This window comes from Alexandromys fortis, unplaced genomic scaffold (genome assembly GCF_014885135.2).
Source record: "Alexandromys fortis isolate MF-2015 unplaced genomic scaffold, M_Fortis_MF-2015_v1.1 scaffold_27, whole genome shotgun sequence".
NCBI classification, from domain to species: Eukaryota; Metazoa; Chordata; class Mammalia; order Rodentia; family Cricetidae; genus Alexandromys; species Alexandromys fortis.
Window position 1 is genome coordinate 15,272,741 of NW_026067952.1, and position 13,270 is coordinate 15,286,010.

Sequence of the window (13,270 nt, forward strand, 5' to 3'; positions counted from 1 at the left end):
AATAGACCGTCTTTTCAATTACAGATAATTAAATTCAGCGAAACTCGGACATAAGTGCATGGGGTAGGGGGATGCCGGGGAGGTGGCTCAGCCACTAAAGTGCTGGCCAGCAAACATGAGGACCTGCGCATCCACGGAAAAACCAGACATGACAGCACCAGTCTGAGTCAGTGAGCTGCATGCATGTTTACTGAGTGACTGGCTCCATAAAATGGAGAGTGGTTAAAAACCCCTCTGATCTACACACACACACAACCGTGCACACACATGCACAAGCACGCACACACACAACCATGCAAACATGCACAAGCACACACACAACCGTGCACACACATGCACAAGCACGCACACACACACACAACCGTGCAAACACATGCACAAGCACACACACAACCGTGCACACACATGCACAAGCACGCACACACACACACAACCGTGCAAACACATGCACAAGCACACACACAACCGTGCACACACATGCACAAGCACACACACAACCGTGAACACACATGCACAAGCATGCACACACACAACTGTGTACTCACATGCACAACACACACAACCCTGCACATGCACACACAGTAGGATAAAAGTGAAGGAGGAAGGAGGAAGTCAGAATGCTTTGTAGGTTGATCCAGGAAGGTATATTACTTTTCTCAACACAGTGACCAAATAGCTGGCAGAAGCAGCTTAATGAAGGGAGGGTTTATTCTGGCTGTGGCTTGAGGGGAGGACAGTCCATCTTGACAAGAAGACACTGCAGAAAAATGGATGTCCCCAGTCAGGAAGCAAAGAGATGAATGTTCACACCGAACGAACTTTCTTTTTCCCTTTTTCCTTCAGCCTGGACCCCAGCCCACACCTAAAGTGGTGCCATCCTTAAGTCCCTCTGGAAACACCCTCACAAACACACTGCCTGGGTGACTCTAAAGCCAGTCAGGTTGACAGTGAGGATTAACCATGGCGCAAGGCCTCTCTGAGATAGCGCAGTCTGCACAGAGACTTTGAGGAAGCAAAGGAGCAAACTGGAAGTCTGGGCTGTTCCAAGCCCATGAAACAGCCAATAAAGGCTGAGTGTGGAGGCCCAGCAAGGAACAGTTTGCCGACAGTAAAATGAGGGATGGGCAGAGACACTTGAGAGGACACCAGAGAGTTGGGAGTAGAGTAAGAGCAGGTGGCAAGGTGGTCGAGAAAATTCCGTGCAGGCTGTGAGCAGGAGCACAGCTGATCAGACAGGAGCCCCTTCCCACTCCACCAGTGGGGCAGGTGAGAAATCAGGCCAACGAGTTAACACAGTCAAAAATGGGTGGGCAAGAAATGGACCCTTGAAATCCAGTTTCCCAGACTTTGTAGCCCCTGGGTTCCTGTGATACCTGGTAGAAAGCAGGGGAGAAACCCACAACAAGGATCTCTTAGCTTATTACTTATATTTCCCATCCTTCCGGCTTACTATTTCAACACTGCCAAGGATAACGTTTCTTAAGTGCCTTCGGGTATTTAAGATTCCTATTACCACTTATTTAGAAAGTCAAGAACTGTTCACATTAAATAACTCTGGCACTCACAAGTTGGTTTACGGGAGTCCAAAATGTTCTGAAAGGTGTCTAGACTATATTACTACTTCAGGTGAGATGTCTGTGTGTCAAGGAGGGAGACTGGCGTGAGAACACTGAGGCCCAGAAGGTGAAGGGGCATTCCCAGGTTCACATCGCAAGTCAGCGGATTGAAACCCTTTGTACCCCTCCCGGTCCTCTAGCTCTGCGCAACAGCTAGTTGTGATAATAAAGGACCCTAAGCCAGCGTGCGACTGTCCTGGCTCCAGAGCGAGACCAACTATCTCTTTAAGAAGGAAAGTGAAGACGGGCGGCTTACGCAGCTGCAGGCGAGCTGCCGACTGGCTCATCCCCTCCATCCACCTCTCCTTCCCCGCCCTCCACCTCTCACTCCCGGCAGCCCCAGCCCTAGCAAGCACCCGGCTAGCCACCTCCAGCTGGGGCTCCGGAGAGCAATCCGGCTGCCCTCCTGGGGCAGCCCAAACCATGGGAGCCTTCGCAGGTGATGACAAGGACCCCGGGGACCTCCGGGCCCACCGCCCAGCCGCGCCCGCCGCACCCAGGAGTGCAAGTGCGGGGGTGCGGGGCGCCGGCCCAGCACAGGAGCTGCCCTAGCCCGTGGCGGGCAGCGAGTCCTCCGAGCTTTGCAGGCTGCGGCCACTCGCGCTCACCCGCCCCTGTCTCTCTCTTCCCTACCGCCGCAGGTTGCTGATCACCGCCAGGCGGCTGCTGCAGCGACTGCAGAGGCGCTGCGCCAAGCGGCACGGGAGTCGTGCGAGCCGGCGGGACTGCGGAGGGCGAGTGGACCCAGGTGAGAGGCCGCGGCGGAGCGGGAGGGGATCTGTGCGGAGCGGGAGGGGATCTGTGCGGCTCCGTGGCCACCGGGGGCGGCTCGAGACCGCTTGCTGCGGCGCAATCCGGTAGGGGCACCAGCCGAGGAAGGGATTAATCGTGACTCACTCCTACCCTCCCTCCATTCCCCTGCATCCTCCTGAGCACTCCTCTCCCTCACGTGAAATTTACTAATGAGAGGATGATGATTTCAGTAGGGAAGACGCCCAAGGTCTTCCTTGACGTGTAGTAAGTGGGTTTTAGAGAACAATTCCTTCGCCCTTCCTATTTGTTTTCCTCTTTTGGCATTTTGCAAACACGTGAGCTTCTCTTTGGAACCGCACACCCACCCCAAGGTCAAGTGTCTACGACTGCTTCCTTCCTTCCTTGCCCGTTGAGAAGCAACAGAGCTCTGCAGTAGAGCTAGCAAAATTTCCCATGATCCCTAGGGTGGGAAATTTGCCTCAGTCTCCCTGGAGCTTCCGCTATGCTGTTTTCTCTTTCCACTCCCTAGCGGGGAGCCAGACGGCTTGCAACACCTGCCAGCCTAAAAGTCCACATTCCGTGCCTCAACTCTGCAGGGGTGGGAAAGCTGGTCACGTGCTGCCCGCTTCCTTGCCCATCTCTGCCCATCTGGGGTTGTAGGCCCTCGCTGGGGTGCCAGAGTTTCCCAGATAATGCTGGTCTCTGCAAATCGAGGGGTGTAAGGGAGAACCAGAGCCTGAGGTTCTGGGCCCTAACTTGCTGGTTGGCCCCAAGTAGCCATCTTCCTATTTTTGGGGTGTCGGTGTCTGCTTATCTGTTCAGTGCGGCTGAGCTAGGTGATCCATACAGTTCAGTATACCACTTGAGCGTGGCTTCGGCAACTCTGGAGACTCATCCATTAAAACAATTTAAGTTTAGGTTCTCGAAATATTTGGGGTCCCCTTGGTTAATCTCTTTCAACTCTGGACTTCTCAAGTGAAATGTTGACCTTGTGGGCCTTACAGCCTGGAGGTGTCAGTCGGTTCTATGGGGGACACCCCTGCGGCGCTGATAAGTTACTTATCCTCCCTTAAACTTCCTCATTTGAAAACCTGGGGAGAAGGATGTTTGCCTTAGAGGGTTGTCCTAAGATGAGAGTCACGTTGGAAGCTCTTGAGACAGTGCCGGCTTGACTGACACACACAGTAGGTTCTCAGGGATCCAGAATTGGAGGTAAATTAGGAGAGGGTTCTTTGCACTACAGTCTCCTACAAGTCCCAGTAGAAGGAGTCACTGCAGGGGGTGGAGGGAGGAGGGAGGGGCTGGTAATGGCAGCAACCAGGAGAGGCAAACAGTTCTAACAAATAATGGGTCACCTGCAGGCATATAACCCAGCCATGGGCTTGGAGGTCCCTGGCATCCAGGGGTGTCATCCCTCAGGGAACAGGAGCACCTGGGTCTTGAGTGCTGGCAGGGAGCCCGACCAGACTTGCAGATCTCACACCAATCCTTGCCTTCCCTGGAATCTCTTCTGAGACTGAAGCAAGGGCCAAGTCGTGGTTGCCCACATCGCCTAGTCCCTAGCTTCTTCTTGCTGTCATTTTCAGTCTACCGTCCATCCTGTCTAGGTTTAGTTTATTCCAGATAGATGCCTTTTGCCTTTTGACAGCAGCATAAAGGAGGTTCCCAACAGGGTAGGGCGGAGCTTCTGCTGCAGCACCAGTTAGGTCAAAAGAAAGTGGGATGAAGCCCCACCCACCTGCTTCTGCCCTAAATCTCTGCTATACCATGAGCTCCTCCTGGCAGAGGCCCGGGCTTTGCTTCTCTGTCTCGAGCCTCTGACCCATGACAAGGCATAAAGTAGGTGCTTAATAAGTGTTGAGTTAAATACATTTGAGAGGATGATGCTTTCAAACCAACTGTATGGGAGAGATGTAATGAATTGACTTTCAAAGGCTGCGCATTGCATAGGTGTTGGTTGTCATAGAGATTACTAATATTCATTATTGCCATCTGCTGTGGCTACCAGACATTTTACCTGCATTTCTATATCCTCATTAAGGGCAAAGGGACCAGGTGGGCCTGGGAACCTGAGGTTGGCAGTCAGGGTCCAGATGGCACTGGTTAGTGGGACATTGCTGGGGTGGGAAGGGCTGCACAGAACTAATAGAGCTCAGAAAGATAGCAGTCGAAGGTCAGAAGACCCAGGAACCGGATGCCAGTCCACTGCCTCCTCAGTGTGTGACCTTGGGCTTAACCCTTCAGTGTACGTTCATCCGCATCAGTACACTGAGGAGACACTAGGTGGTCCCTGAGATCTGCCTGCCTCTGCCTCCCCAGTGCTGGGATTAAAGGCGTGTGCCACCACTGCCTAGCTGAGAGGACTTTTAAAAGTAAAAATGGTGGTTATTTATTATTCCTAATATCGTGTGTGGAATGCCAGAGCATTGTAGGTGGTCCTCATATCAATCGTATCTGTTAGGAAGGAAGAAGGCTGAGAATTCCAGAGATTAGGGATGAGCCAGAAGGGAGTCGTGGTCTATCTGGCTCAGAAGCACCGCCCGTTTCACTGGTCCTGCTGTCTCCCATGTGTACCTTGCATGTGTGTGTGCGTGTGTGTGTGCACTCACGCGCGTGTGCACGTGCATGCATGTGTGTTTGTCTGTGTGTCTGTGTGTGTGTGTGTGTGTGTGTTGCACACAGGCATGGAGTTAGAGCCAGGAAAGCCATGAAGGACCATGAGGGCCGAGCAGGCCTCTCTCTCCAGAATGACTGCTGCAGAGGACATGCTGGGCTGAACTGAAGAGTGTGTGAGTCAGGGCTGCGGAGCTCTTCCCAGGCTGCTTAGCGAATGGCTGGAGGGTTCCCTGTTCTCAAGGAGAATGCCGAGGTCTGAATGACAGTCCTGACAAATGTGCTTCCTGAGTGCTCCCTGTGTGCGACTTTAGCAGGTTTCAATTATTTCCTCCTCAGACTATCCTAATAGGGAGACTCCGTACGTTATTATGTCCGGTTTGCAGTGAGGAAGCCCAGCAGACAGGCTGAGAGTGTTATCCAGAGCTGGACAGTATAGAGCTGGGGATACGCTGGCTTGGGAGTCAAGGAGGTGATTTAGCATGATCCCTGCCTTGGACTGGGTCACCTTGGGTAAGCCAGCCTCCTTCTGAGAGTCCGTGTCCCCACTACTCAAGCAGGCTGAATGCACTGGCTGGCCCTAAAAGTCTAGCCGTGACCGTGTTCCAGCATAGAGTGGAGGGATTCCCGGTCCCTTTGAATGGGGCTCAGTGTTATCATTCATTAGCTAGGCTCTGAACCAGCTGCATGGCTATGGGAAAGACTGGAGCCAATCCGGAGGTTCGAGAAGCCCAGTATGCAGGCGTGAAATGGTGTCTAGGGGGCATACTGACACATACTACTGGGAGGGCAGAGAAAGAATAGGAGTTGGTCCTTCCGCCCAGTGAGTCCAGAAGACCCAGAGGGCTGATGCCATTGGCATGTTTTCCTCTGCTGGATGTGGGAATAATAATAAGCTTCTTCCCAGCCCCAGTGTTAGAGGCCTGCGAGTTCTTTTCCCCAGCAGCCTAGAAGGTAGCTGCAGAGTCTGGGGGACCACCTATGATCACTCGGTGACACTGTTCAGTTGAACTATACAATGGTCTCGGGTGGACCCGACCTTTCCTGTCCTTAGAGGCCTCTAGAAGCAGGATCTGCTAAGTGTGTTTTTGGTATTTTTGAGACAGGGTCTCAAGCTGACCTTGAACTCATGACCCTCTGCCTCCAGAGTCCTGGGATTATAGGTGTGTGCCACCATACTTGGCAGAAGTGTGACTTTTCTATGTTGTTACAAAGTCTGTCTGGTGCCCGTGACTACCTGGAAGTTTCAGAAGCTTTTCCTCCAGGCGCAAACTTTTCCTCCGCATCTCATCCACAAAGAAGAACCATTTACCCTGAGAAGTGGAGCCATTGCTCGAGTTTTCTCAAAAGGGCAGGGGCCAGAACCATTCCATAGGAACTGCATTTCTGAGTCATATGGGCTCACTCTGTGTCTAGGCCACCCTGCCCTAGGGGTGGGCATCTGGTGCTCGGTACTGAGAAGGCTGAGCCAAAAGCCCTTGCAGAGGCCGCCGGTGTTCCAGGCTGCTCTACATCTCTTAGTGGATGGATGTTTATGAAGTGTTTGTCACATGCCCAGCACGGCCCTCTGAACTGAGGTGCTGAACCAACCCTAAAGGAGTGTCTGGGAGGGAGTGGAAAGAGCCAGCATGAGAAGTCTGAGGCTGGGCCGTCCCTGCACCCTGCTGACCACTCACTGCGGGGGCCTGAGGTCGGGCCTCTCACACTTGCAGAGCAGGAGGCAGAGGTGGCATGGATGAGGGTCCTTCAAGCTCCCGTGGGCTAAGGACTTCACAGCTGTTTTCTTCTGTGTCCATTTTGTGGGAGTTGGGGTTGGAAAGGGAGCAAGTACCTGTAACTTGAGGAAGATCCAGATAACGTAACGAGAGGCAGGAACAAACGCTCCGTGATTTGCTAGAGGGATAATGTTTGGGAATAGCTCCATTCAAAGCCTCCTCTTGAAAGATAGAAGGCTGCAGATATGGATCGATGGATTCCTGTGTGTTCAGGCTTGGATCGGGAGCAGTAGGAGCCTGCTGTCATATGGGGACAGGCTGGCTGGGTAGCAAGGACGTGAGTTCACGGAGGTCCTTACCCTTGGGAGTCTGGCGTAGCTTGGCCTGCTTTATATTTTGCCAGATCAGGGCCTTGCAGATGATGCTAGGAGTCCTGTTCACTATGACATCGTAAGAGAAGAGCCCCAAATACCTCAAGGCTTCGATACCAGAAAGAAAGATACCACGCAAACTGAGTGCGTTGGCTTTCTAAACCACTCACTATAGGCTGGGGCATAGCTCAGAGATACAGCCCTTGCCCACCGTGCACCAATCTCTGAAGTCCTTCCTCAGCACCACAGACGACAACGATGATGATGATGGTGGTGATGATGATGATACATTTGATAATAATTTTAGTTTTGTATGGCTGTGTTGCCTGCCTGTGTGCACCATGTGAATGCCCAATGTCCACAGAAGCCGGAAGAGGGCATTAGATCCTCTGAAATTGGAGTTACAGATGGTCATGAGCCACCATGTGGGTTCAGAGAATCAAACCTGGGTCCTTTGCAAAAAGCAACCAATGCTCTTAACCACTGAGTCATCTCTCTGGCCCCCAGAATGATACATTTAAAAGCTCTAGCTCACTACCCATATTTGACTTAGTTTGCCCAGACTTTGTTTGTTTGTTTTGTTTGTTTTTCCAAGCCCTTGTGTTGTTGGCTGGAGTCAGGCTGCTTGGATTTTAATCTTAATCCCCCCGTCCCGTCTGTCTCCCTTTTCTGTGAAATGGCAATAATGTTCTCTGTTTGCTGAGGTCATTAGGAGGTTTATTCACAGAAATAGAAGCCAGGAGCAAGGGACCTCCCTTGCAGTTCCCTGTGAAGGCAAAGCGGACTGGCTGGGCTGTAGCAGCTCCACGTGCTCTCTGGAAAGAGACAGTTGCTACCCTGCTCTGCCACTCTGGACTGCAAGAATGCCAGCCCAGTCTTCTCAGATCTGCTGATCTGTGCAACAGAAGCCTGGATAACTGTTATAACAATGCTTGGATTTAAAAATGGAACCCGTGGTGCAATATTCCCAATGCAGATATTGAACTAGGTTTGTGTTAGGTCATTGGTAACCTCTGGTGAAGATTTTCAGTGTGAGGCCCTCGGTGCTTAGAAGTTGCTGGCTGGTCCATATGGAGCATGAAAACAGTCTGGCAGGTGCAGGCGAGGGTAGGCCCGTTCTGCGAGGCTGGGAATTTGCCCGCCTGCTTCCTGGCCCCCTCCAATTTCCAAAGCCCTAGTTATGCCCCTCACATTCAGCAGCAGCCCTAGCTGACTGCCTGGGGACTGAGGCCTGCAGCACCTCTGTGCCCACTTGAAACTGGCCCTAGCCAAGCTTTCCACCATGGCGGCTCCAAAACCTTGGTTAGCAGCCTTAGTGGTGGGTCACATTGAGTGGCCTGTGACGCCTGATACAACCGCTTTTCAAGGGGCTCTAGCAGGCCCGAGCACGGCAAACGTGGCTGGCAGGCCTTGCCCTTCCCCCCATTCCTTCTCCCTTGCTAAAACCCTTTAGGTTACATCCTAAAGCTTGCTACAAAGGTCTATTCCCTTATTTGGTCACTTCCTCCTGAGACTGACTGCCAAGGTCCACCTATCAAAGTATTGAAGTCCAGCAATCAAAAACCCCCTTTTGGCCACACAATTAACATGCCCAATCCAAACTAACCAACTCATTCTAATACGGGGTTTTCCGGTCTCTCTTTATAAACTGTCGTTTACCCATGGCCATGTCTGTCTCCTCTCTATCCAGAGGTAGTCCTTTGTGTCTCTGGGGCAAATATCCCTTCCCCTTGTCCCTTGTTCCCTCCCCCCTTCTCCCTCATCCTCTGTCTCCTGTCTTGTTTTTCATTCCCTGCCCTCTGTTCCTCTGGGGCAAATAAATCTCCTTTGTGCTGAGAACTTGGTCTTCAGGTGTCTTGTGCTGAGTTTGAGGTCCTTTCAACTTTGAGATATGAGAACAGGCCCCTGATGAGTTTCTGTCTTTGGAAGCTGAGGTCCTGCTGTCCTCTGCTTGAGTGGAATATGACCTGACCAGCAAGCAGGCAGTCTGCCTGCTGCCCTGACACACGGCCACTCAAAGAAAGTGGGTTCTGGTTGCAAGGGAAGCCTGGAGGGCTCTAGAAGAAGGGCCTCTGAGGAACTTTAGAATTAGTAGGAAGAACCCCACAAGCGTAGATTCAGACGAAAGCCACTGATGGCAGTTTGCACTTGTGGCCCCAGTTAATCAAATATTCATCAAGCAACTTAATCTGACAAGGCTCTGCTCTGAACGTGCCAGGGGAGGCAAGGCACAACTACTCATTTACATCCATTCTACCGAGTGTCTGTCTCAGGTCCAAGGTGTGCTCCCTGCCCTGGGGGAGCTTTCTAGCCTGGCTAAAGATGAATGGCCGGATGGTATGTAGGGCCTGGCACACAGAAATCCTACTAACAGCCATCAATGGGCTCTGCCTTTTGAGTATTGGGTACTGGCCACAAGGAGGCAAGTTTTAAAGCACATGGAATCTGCATGGCATCCCTACCATGTCTGCCACTCAGTGAAGTAGCCATGTCACAGTTGCCCTGGAAGATTTGGCAGACCCAGAAAAAGAATGGGTTGGCTGGAAGAAAAGGAAGCTTTCCAAGGGCCCGGAGCATGGGTCGGAGGTGCTTTTGTATTTAGCAGACCATGTCCAGTCCCAGTTTTCAGGACCCATCTCCCCAAAAACACCGAATGACGCCCCTATAGGTTATCCATACTTTATAGTGAAAAGCACGGAGGTTCTGAGCGGGGGAAGCAACTTGTTCCCTGTTATGCAACAGAACCCACACGGTTTGGGCAAGGAGGCTGTGTTCTCCCTCTACCCCTGGATAACAATTCGTTGGATGACCACATGGTCATCAAGTGCTACTACTTCATGGGTGAACAAGTTGTCATAGTTTAGAAAACTGGGACTCCTAGAGAGAAGAGCTGGCCCAGGGTTTTATACCCGTAGTGACAGGGTCAGGACTCGGACCTCCTGGCTTCCTACACTGTAGAGACAGACGAGCACTTGGCAGGGTCAGAGCACTCTGCAGGTATTCAAAACCCAGCCACAGGAGGCTGCCTGCACAGCACTGAAGGCAAGCCCTCGCCTAGCACTTTCTAAGAGCCATCTAGGGAGGCAAATCCTCGCATAGACCAGAGCATGTTCTGAGTAATAACCATCTAGCAATAACCATATGGCCCATTTGGGGCTGGGCGAAGACTCAGCAGTTAGGAGCGTTGCTGATCTTTGAGAGTTAGGTTCCCAGCACCGACATCTGGAGGTTCACAACTGCCTGTAACTGTCTCCAGGGGTTCCAACACATCTGACCTCTCTGCACACAGCTCCACCACGTTACTAAAAATAAATCTACAGGAAAAAAAATACAATGTATCTTCAGAGCTAGCTTCTGGTATCAGGGCTGCCCGCAGAGGCCAGGATGTCCTAGGGGTACTCCAGAGATGGCGCGGCAGTGAGTGACAGCTGTGTATGACTCATCTCATGGTGCAGAGGGTCTGGAATTCCAGGACAGGGTGCGGTGACATAGCAGTCAGCACCACTCACAGTCCCAAAAGCTGGTATGTCCAGGAAGGCTTTCTGGAGGAGGAGGACCCGGAATTCTGGCAGAGTAAGAGTTGAGGGAAAGAAGAGGACAAGGACAGTAAAGCCAGCTTGGTGCCAAGGGCACATCCCTGCTCCCTCTGCAAGTGGAGGCGCAGGAAATGCTAGGTCTGTCCCAAAGCCGCACAGGAAACCAGCTTGATGCCATTCCTCATTCCCTCACATCCCTCTCTTCCCTGTGCTGTATTCTCTCTCTCTCTCTCTCTCTCTCTCTCTCTCTCTCTCTCTCTCTCTCACACACACACACACACACACACACACACACACACACACACACACACCTTCCCTTTCGGAAGTGACAGACTTTAGACACTGAGCTAAGTGTGAGAGAGGCCGGTTGAACATCACCTCTACAGTGAGACACAAGACATGTGACAGAGGTCACCTCCTTCATCTTTGGGGTCCTGAGCCTGTGGGGAGGAGCCTCAGATCCATCCTCTGAGGTGGCTCTGGCTCCTCTGAGCTTCTCACTGTTCAGGGCGCGCGCTGGCTTCAGAGTTGGGTCTAGCGTCCTTCCAAGTCTGCTGACTGTTAGCCTGGAACTTGAAACACACCGTGTGACCCCACCCTTAGCCAGGTTCTCAGCTACCAAAGAAGAACAATTGTTCGTTCCAGAGGGCAGATGGGGCACTCTCCTGAGAGCCTATGTGTGCAGCAGGTAGCCCCCCAGAGCTGTCTCTGGTCATCTCCCTTCCCTGTACCTTAGCCCCTCCCCCTCCTCAAAGCCCCCAAGTGACAAAGAACACTGCTATCCATACAGGCCCAGGTATGTGGGACCTTCCAGCCCTGTCCTGAGAGCCCACCAGGGACTGCATTGTTCTCCAAAGGGATGCTAAGTTATAAGGAATTTATAACTGGTCCTGGGTCCCACACTACCACGTGGAAGCTGCATCTCCAAACTCCTCAGTCCAACCCCAGTTCTCCCCTCTTTTACTTTTGCTGGTTCTCTCCCTCACTCTGTTCTCAGAGGAGACTTCTGCACATCCATTCCTCATTCCTCAGCTCTCACCCAGGATCTTCAAAGTAGGAGCATGACCAGGGCGAGCTAAGAGCTAAGACTGTGACTCCAGAAAAGTCCCCAAGTGAACCTGGGCTTGATCTTTTCCAGATCAGCCATCTCCCCTGTACCCCTCCTTCCCACTGCAATTATTTTAGTCACCTGGTCCCTCTCTATGTAACTTTCTCCCTGTTACTACTGGTGTGGGCTTGTGTTTAAGGCCCAGCCCAAATGCTCTTTTAGGAATCCTCCTCCAAGCCAAGCAGCGCCTCCTTAAAACCCTACAGCTCCTCCTTAGAACCCCACAGTTCCTCCTCTGGGCCCCACAGCTCCTCCTTAGAACCCCACAGCTCCTCCTTGGAACCCCACAGCTCCTCCTCTGGACCCCACAGCTTCTCCTTTGAACCCAGGCCCTTTGTCATTATTCCAGGTTCTGCATGGTCAGAGGTGGGATGGCCATTTGCTACCTCCAAGAAAAGGTGTTCCTTTGTGGAGCTCCAATACTAAGGGGACAATGGCCTCTGAGTTCCTTAAGACCGAGAGGTGGAGGGTATTATAAGTGTCCCAAAAGTGAGCCGTCACATTGAGAGGAGGGCTCCGGTTGAGGCTGTGATGGTCCTTTTACTCTGCTCTCTGAGTGGACAGCCATGGAAATCGCCGATAGTCTTCTGGTCAATCCCTTTATCCTCTACTGTGAAAAAGCACTTAATTTGTCTGGCCTTGTTACCTCATTGATAACTGGTCAATGTAATTAAATTTAGCCTCAGAGGAGCAAAATCGGAGCAAAATTAAACTAGATTGGAAATTCCATTTGTGCTACTCCAGGGTGCAGCCCGTAGTAGATGCACAATAAATTCCAGGGGAAAGTTTGTCGGTCTTGTTATCTCGTGTCTCTTCACTTGGCCAGCAAGCTTGCTCCTCACCACAGGGGTTTAAACAGGCCAGGTGCCTGCAGCACACGATGGTCGCTTAGAGAAAAGGTCACTCTGAGAAGCAGTCCTTCAGAGACAGTCACTCCGGATGGTGGGCTTGGGGACCCTCAGGTCATCTCCTGCTCTGAACTTCTGTGATTCTGTGAAGACTTGATTCCCATTGGTTGATTATTGGAGGTCATTGGGATTCGGCCTGAATGTCTGTTTAGCCACAAAAGAAGGCAGAATTCTCTAACAGTCACGCACTGTTGAAGGTTTTCTTCCGAGAGGTATAAACTCCCTACCAAGAAGGGCTTCGATGGAGCCTAGGAAGAAAACTCAGATGAGTGGTTAGGGCGCGCGTCTGTTTCCGTTAGATTTGGGAAGGGGTGCACCATGGCTGCTCGGATGGATTTCCTGGGGTAAGAGTGACCCTAGGAAATACTACGCCTAACACAAGCATGGCACACGGGAAGTACTCAGAGGAATTGCTGAGTAAATAAATGTCAAGCAGCCTTGGCATCTCTATCAGGAGAAATATTTGGCCGGCAGGGTTTCCGGGCTACCCCAGAGGCCACGTGGCAGCGTCATCCTCAGTGAGTATACACGTGTGTTGTGTGTGTGCTTCCTAAGTCTCCTCCTGCCCGCCACGGTTCCTCCTTCCATCTCTCCCACCCTCTCCCACTCCTAGCTCGAGTCAAGTATGGCCAGTAAACAGCGAGCTGTGT

The 13,270-nt window shown here is 52.0% G+C and overlaps 1 protein-coding gene across 3 annotated transcripts in view; it reads left to right on the forward strand.

The window, feature by feature from the left end:
* The first annotated feature begins 1,939 nt into the window (after nucleotides 1-1,939).
* The window catches only part of Snph (syntaphilin), a 38,482-nt gene continuing 27,151 nt past the window's right edge, over nucleotides 1,940-13,270 (forward strand). For all 3 annotated transcript variants that reach the window (XM_050150985.1, XM_050150986.1, XM_050150987.1), the window contains exons 1-2: nucleotides 1,940-2,055; nucleotides 2,258-2,364. The gene's annotated coding sequence lies outside the window, so the exon portion shown is untranslated. The remainder of the gene's footprint in view (nucleotides 2,056-2,257; nucleotides 2,365-13,270) is intronic.